We start from the raw sequence: 7,948 nt of genomic DNA, 5'->3' as shown, positions 1-7,948 counted from the left end.
ACTGCATCTCTCCACTATCACCAGAGAAGCTTCCTTATGCCAAAGATCATGATTAATACAGACACACACTGGCAAATGTCAGAGAATATGAGACTATAGAGTATTCATCCCTGAACAGGACACCTATATCAATTTTCTGCCTCTTAAGGCTCAAAGATCATTGTGGAAGAGAGTGCAGAAAGATTGTAAGAGTTAGAGGGGGTAGATGATCAGAGCAATGGTAGTGGTCTGAGCAATGGAGAAACAAGCTAGAACAGTGGGGAAAAAACTTTGAACAAAAAAATCTCTAAATTAGAAAAGAGGCAAAGATAAACCAAGAATCAGCAAAAGAAACTCCCAGCAGTGACTTCTTCTATACTGAGGTTCAGATTAGACTGTCAGTCATCTGTTAACATTGCACATCCTTGTTCATTGAGATCTCAGGGTGGCTAAGCCTTTTTTATTGTGTTGACTATTTACAAGAATTTTATTCCATGGATCTACAGTGGCTCATGATCATCAAAGTAGGGTTCACTGTCCTACTTTGTTTCTCCATTGCTATGACAAAACATTTGGACCACTACTAACTTGGGGAGGAAAGGGTTTTTTTGGCTGACATCTCCCAGGTCACAGTTCATCAGGGAGCCCAAGGTAGGAACTCGGGGCAGGAACCTGGATGCAGGAGCTAGATTACAAGCCGTGGGGGAATGCTGCTTACTGACTTGCTCCCTGGTCCCTGATCAGTGTGCTTTCTTATGCAACACAGGCCCACCTGCCTACGGATGGCACCAAACACAGTGGGCTGGGTCCCACCACATCTCACAACAATCAAGAAGATGCCCCACAGACATGGCCACAAGCCAGTCATATGGACTCAAATTCCCAATTGAGGCTTCCGAAACCCAGGTGTGTCAAGTTGACAATAAAGCTATCCAGCACAATTGACCCCTTGTCAACTTGACACACAAACACATCACTATTAGACCATAAACTTTCCAATTCTTATCCTCAAGATATGATGTTAACATTAATACCACAACAATAAGATACTACAACCGAAAAATCCCCACAGTCCTTAAAAAATCCAAACACATAAAGGTTCACAGTCTCTTTTAAAAGTCTGTTAACTCTGGGCAGGCTTCTGTAAAATACAAAGCAAGTACTGTCTTATTTCAAAGGGAAGAGTCGGGCACACCTAAGCAAAACCAAAGTCCAGCAAAGTAGCTTGAGGCTGGACATCTGGATTCACTCACAATCTTCTGGGCTCCAAAGGGTACTGGCATCTCCACTGCTCTGACTCTGAAGTCCACAGAACACTCAGCTCATCTTGCAGACCCAGGCCAGCTCCATTCCACACCTACTGCTGTCCTTGGTGGTTGTCCCATGGTCCCGGCATCTCCAAAAAGCCGGGGTCGCCACTGAAACTGAGGCTACACCTTCATCAATGGCTTCTTCTTGCCTCTTGGGGTGCAAAGCCTCAGATTCTCTCCATGACCCCTTCAATCCTGGGGTCTTCACTGCAACTGAAGCTGCAATTTCACCTATGGCCTTTCTTGGCCTCTCAGAGTGCCAAGCCTCAGCTGCTCTCTGTGAACCCTTTATGCTTTCAACACCAGAACCATGCAGGAGACTCTTGCACATTACCGAGTCCTGCTTCCAGCTTGAGATAGAGGGACGGGTCCCCTCTCTGTACTGACCCTGAGGAAATACCTTCCAGAAGATTTCCTCACAGTGATGCTGGTCTCTTGTTACTTACAGGTGATTTTTCAGCCCCAGCTAACCAGCATCAATTGTCCCAGTAAAGATAAAAATTTGTCAATGTACTATATTATTTTCTTATATTCAGTTTTACTGATGTCATTGCTCCTTCATTTCTAAAATTTCTTTTAGTACTATATTTTCTTTTAATTTCTTTGGTTTCCTAAGTTAGAGTAGAAATTTAGGCCACAGCATTTAAATATTTCTAGCATAGGTCTTCATCCTACAAATTTCTCCTTAGGTGCCACGCCTGCACAGATCGAAGCTGATCTCTGAGCGGAGGATGTCAGGATTGAAGAGACAATCACACTTTTAGTGTAGCAGAAGAAGCCTTTATTTCTCAGCCCCAGGTTGCTTTTATACCCTAGCCCAGAAGACAGCTGACCCAACGGAGGCGGGGGAGCCGTCGCATGAGTGCAGGGTCAGTGCCAGGTCATGGTGTTCTCAGGACCTGATACCAGAAAATGAGCTGGTAAACAATTCTGAGACTGAGGAACCACGAGGCCCAAAAGGTCACTGCGGGGGGAGGTGCAGATGGAGGCCAGGACAGCATGTCCCAACATCTTACCCCTTTTCCTTTACATAACAGAAGATCCCCCTGTCTTAGGTTGTCCCAGAGGAGTCATCCCTTACCTGTCATTGGGAGGCCTCAACCCTGTCTTAGGCGGGTGCCCTCTCCCTGGAAGTTGCCCATCTATGGAGGCATCTTCAGCATTTGTATAGCATTTGCAGCCAGACCTGAGGTACATCTGGATTACCAGATGACAAGCTTAACAGGACTTGTTGAGTGCCCATCTGTTGAGACCTCGTAGATCTCATCCGTCGGCAAAGGACCCAGAGCCCAACGAGTATGGCACTAAACCCAAGAACGGTCAGCAACAGTGACCCCACGCACCACTGAGCCCAGCCTCCCAGCTGGACCACGGCATTCCACCAACCTTCAGCTGATGTAGGGGCCACCCTAGTATTATTAATTCTTATAATTTGATGAGCTGGATGAGACGTAAAATTGAGAAAATTCCAGGGACCTCTCATATAGACATTTAACTATTTTACAATTTCTGACGAATTAACAACATGACCAGGTGTTACACAAACAGAATGATAAAAATGAGAACAGAACACTTGTTGCATCATCCATAAGGCATCAACCTGCTCCTGCAGAAGTGCTATTGTAGGGAAACAATCTGCCCACATCAAAGCATCTGGAAGATCAAAGTTAGTCATTGGAGGCCAACAGCGAGGGGCTGGCTCCAGACCGTTTGTTCACTCAGGGCAGGATTCATCAAGATGATTGCGGCTGGCACCTGTAGAATCAGCGTTGGTCTCATCAAGGTTGGTCTCCACTGGACAAACATATCTTTCAGGAACCCAAATGGGTTTACGCTCCCCTGGAGGATAAACACAAACAGCCCCTCTCACCCTGGCTAATAAGGGTGTTGGCTCTTTCCACTGCCCGGATAAGGGATCTTTCCATCTTACCCATCCCAGGGAGTTCTCTAAAATATCTCTCATTAAAATATCTTTCATTAATAATGGTGCATCTGAACTAGGATGATTAAAGTATTTCAATAAAGGCAGTGATAATGGTGCCAAGGACACCAGGCACTTTCTGGGCCCCCAGAAAGCCCAAGATATAGTGACAGTTAGAAAGTTAATAGCAAGTAAGAGTGTGCCAGGTACACTGCATGTTTCTTATCACAACCAGTTCCAAGAGGTAACCTTCCTTGAAGTTCCAGCCTCAACCCACGGAGGATCTCACGTGGGCTTCATTGGAGATGGCGTGACAGGCTATAACATTTTTTACTTTCTCTCCTGTATGTAGGGCTGCGAAGACCACTTTAGAATATGTGTCTACAGACACATGCATATATTTTAATGTCCTGGCTGATGGAACATGAGTGATGTCCATCTGCCAGAGATCATTAGGTTTAAGACCACGAGGGTTGACTCCCGTAGAGGGCATGTTGTGAAAAGGAGCACAAGAAGAGCATCGGGTAGTGATTTGCAAAGCAGAGGCTTTAGAACAACCAGTATGGTATTGGAGGGATTTAGCATTTAAATGATATTTGGCATGCAGGCAGACAGCCTTATCCTCAGGGGTAGCCGGAAATATGAGTGTATGTATATCTGCTAGCTGATTACCTTCAGCTAGGGTTCCAGGTAACCGGGTATGACTTCTGATATGACTTACAAAGATGGGGTCATGCCTGGACCATATCAAATGTTGCAACTTACAAAGATGTTGTTGTATGTGTGATGTAGGAGAAACATAGGGAGCAGTTTCCAGTGGCAGAAGGATCTGAGATAGGTATACACTGTCAGTATACAGCTTGAATGGCTCCTGGGAAAAAACTTGTAGAGCTAGGATACGAGCCATAACCTCGGCCACCTGCAGGATACAAGCCATAACCTCGGCCGCCTGCACTGATATATTGCCCATGGGAAATTTTGAAAGTGTATCATAAGAGATTACTATAGCATTACCACGAGGGGATGTGTCCGTGAAGACAGTTCGAGTGCCGGGTATAGGTCTGGTCTTAATTACCCAGGGAAAAATTACTGGGTGATTTTTTAAAAATCCAAACAATGGGTGCTGAGGATAATGATTGTCAAGAGAGGCCGCAGTGGAGGTTAAAAATAGAGTCCAGTCATCATTATACTGCTGCAGATGTGCCACCTGTTCTTTGTCATAATGAAGCACAATTCTATCTGGGACCTCTCCAAACACTTGTATGCTGGTGTGCCTAGTCTTCCAAAGTAACTGCAAAATCATGTTATAATAAGGCACAACAACTCTGGATGGCGACACTGGCAGGTGCACCCATATAATAGGCCCTATTTGCCAAAATACTCCTGTAGGTGAAAACTGGGATGCTAACACCAGAAATTGCAAAGGTGAATTATAGTCTATTTCTTGTAAATGAGCTTGTTCTATACTTTGAGATAATAACTACAATGCCCTCTTTGCCTCTGACGTAGGCTTTCTAGGTGAGGTAGGGTCAGCATTTCTTATCAACATATTATATAAAGGCCTAAGTTCTCCTGACTTAATAGCTAGGGAGGGCCGTATCCATTGTATGTCACCCAGAAAACGTTGCCAATCATGTAATGTTCTTAGGTGAGCACTGTCAATATGTAATTTTTGAGGTCTAATGCCTCCATTGTGTATCATGTGACCAAGATAATTATATGGGGAGACAATCTGAACCTTTTCAGGTGCAATAATTAGGCTGGAGGCTGGAGCACCTTTCCCTTCTCAATCTCTCCTTCTTGTCTGCCCCCATCTCTCAGTCTATCCACTATTTCCTGACAGGCAGTGCCTATATTTCCTATGCTTAGTGTGTGCCGCAGGTTTTCTTCCTCATGTTCTTGGCTTGGGCTGAGATGGCCATTCTCACAGTGATGTCCTGTGACCACTATCTTGTCATCTGTCTCCCACTGCACTGAGGTCATCATGTGTCCCAGAAAGTGCATGCAGGCTGTAACAGCTGTGTGGATAAATGGAGGTATCTCAAGAATATTGTTCACATCGAACACACTCTCAATCAGATTCTGAAGAGTCAAAATAATCCACCAGTTCTTCTCAGCTGCTCAAGCTCTCTTGCTCCAATGATTATGGTAGCCCGAAAAATACTTAGTCCTCTGAGGGTTGTAAGCCAGTCAGGGGAGGAGCCTGCTGCTGAGAGTTATCTTCAGAGAGGTAGCTGCAGAGAGTTAGCAGCATGGCGAGAGATTGAAACGAAAGGAGGAGGTGGTGTGTGGCAGTGGTGGAAAATGGACAGGGTGTCCCACGAGTGTGGAAGAAGATGGGGCATTTACAGACATGAGGGCAATACTGGGGGCCTATAGCAGTCAAAATGTAATGGAGACTGTGAGTGGGGCCGGAGTGCATAAGGCTCAGCCCGTGGCTTGTGGTTTCTTTGTAAGTCACCCCGGACTCCCTACCAGAAAGGAAACCCCAAAACCAGATGTGTTATGTTAGTCTGTGAGCCTGGGTCCTACTGCTCCAATCTCAGCTAAAAGATCCCAGCCCCACAGATTAACTGGCAAGTCAGTGAGAACATAAGGCTGGAAAAACCCTGTATGTCCTTCATCATCCTCCCACTTCAGTATTTTAGCATTCTTGTTTGGGGTCGCTTGTCCTATGCCCTGTAGTCGAGCATTACCATCCTCCAAGGGCCATGTCTTAGGCCAGGATTTTAAAGACAAGACTGATACATCTGCTCCTGTATCTAAAATACCTTCAAATAATTTTCCTTCTATTTTGATTTTTAAGATAGGCCGATCAGTTAGCTGAGCAACCCAGAATGCAGCAGGTCCCGAGGAACCAAATCCCCAGTCACCGCGGACTTGTCTGCCGACTGCATTGTTGGACTTTAGATAGGGGATCAAGATTAATTGGGCAATGCGCTCCCCCTGTGGAATTACCACAACTCCTTCTCTGACAGATGTCATAATTTTAATTTCCCCTTCGTAATCAGAATCAATTATTCCGGGATGTATTTGTATGTGTTTGATAAGTGTGCTGCTCCTTCCCAAAATTAAACCCACCGATCCCGGTGGCAAGGGACCATACACATTTGTGGGAAGAGCCTGAACTCCCATTTGGGGAGTTAAGATTGCTCGGGCGGAGGGACAGAGGTCCAATCCTGCGCTTCCTGCTGTCGCTTGGGGGAGGTCTGCAACGTGAAAGGATTGCTCTGTGGAAGGAATTGTATACGGCCACTGCCTGGACTGAACTCCCATTTGGGGAGTTAAGATTGCTCGGGCAGAGGAACAGAGGTCCAATCCTGTTCTTCCTGCTGTCGCTCGGGCGAGGTCTGCAACACAAAAGGATTGCTCTGCGGAAGGAATTGTATATGGCCACTGCCCAGGAAAGTTCCACAGTAGCCTGGTGCCATTGCTCCATACACTGTGGTTCTGGGGCCCTGGAGTGGGGCCCTCCACCCGTTTCCCTGTTGTTGACTAGATAGGGGCGGCAGGGATATTCCATTTATATCAGTCTTGGAGCGACAATTGTTAGCCCAATGTGCCCCCTTTTGGCATCTTGGACATATACCAGGTACTCTTCCTTTTCTCTTGTGCTGGGGACAGTCTCTGCAGAAGTGGCCTGGGTGTCCACAGTTAAAGCAATTACGGTCGCCATTATTTAAAATTCTAGGACCCTTCGAGTTTTGTGGATGCAGGGCAGCTGCTAGGACCTGGCCTTGCACGAAGTTGCCATCTATATCCCTGCATAATCTGATGTAGTCATTTAAGGTTTTTGACCTATGTGACCTCAGGACTTCCTTACAATACTTATTAGCATTTTCATATGCAAGTTGCTTGACTATGGGCATGGCTGTAGTTACCTCTCCAAACATCCATCCAGCCAATTGCAAGAGCCTGTCCACAAATTCATGGAATGGTCCTGATGGCCCCTCTAGTCCCTTTGATAATTGATCTCCAGTGGCTTTATTAGGCAAAGCCTTCCATGCCTTAATGGTGCAGGCAGCTATCTGGGCATATACTGCTGGATCATATTGTATTTGCTGTTGTAGTGGGGCATAGGCCCCTGCTCCAGTTAACATGTCTAGATCTCACTGAGCCAGCCCTGCCTGGACATTTAATTGAGCCACTTGTAGACATTGTTCTTGGTACTCTCCCCGCCACAAGAGATAATCTCCTCCTGACAGGACCGCGTGGCATAGCTGCTGCCAATCACTGGGTGTTAAATTTTGGGAAGTATATGACTCCACCATGGTCATAGTAAAAGCGGCCTGGACCCCGTAGGTTGCCACAGCCTCTTTAAGGCTTTTTAGGTCTTTAAACTGCAGTGCAAGATATTGTCGTTGTACCTGACCTTGTTGGTTAGGGTCGGGAACTTCTATTACTGGTGCTACAATACACAGCCCGAAATGCACCCCGACCCTTGGCTCTACATCATTTTTATAGTCGGGCGACCTCCACCACCACTCTTCCATGGGTGGAGCCAAGGGAGGGGGATGATGTGTCTTTTCCTTTAACCTGATATGTTTTAATTTTGTTTTTAGTTCCTGTATTTCCTTGCAAAGCATCTCCTCCTCCTCTTCCTCTGAGCTTCCCTCACTACTTTCAGGAGATTCAGGGTCATAGGGACCCAGTTTATGTGGTCTTGATGTGGCAGAGCTTAAGACTCCTGAACCTCCACATGTCCCTCTTTCCTGGTCTAGATCATCAGCAGATCCCA

The sequence above is a fragment of the Nannospalax galili genome, unplaced genomic scaffold, assembly GCF_000622305.1.
Source record: "Nannospalax galili isolate Female #2095 unplaced genomic scaffold, S.galili_v1.0 scaffold1303, whole genome shotgun sequence".
Lineage (NCBI taxonomy): Eukaryota > Metazoa > Chordata > Mammalia > Rodentia > Spalacidae > Nannospalax > Nannospalax galili.
The sequence above is the reverse complement of the archived record's forward strand: the minus strand, read 5'-3'. Positions refer to the sequence as shown.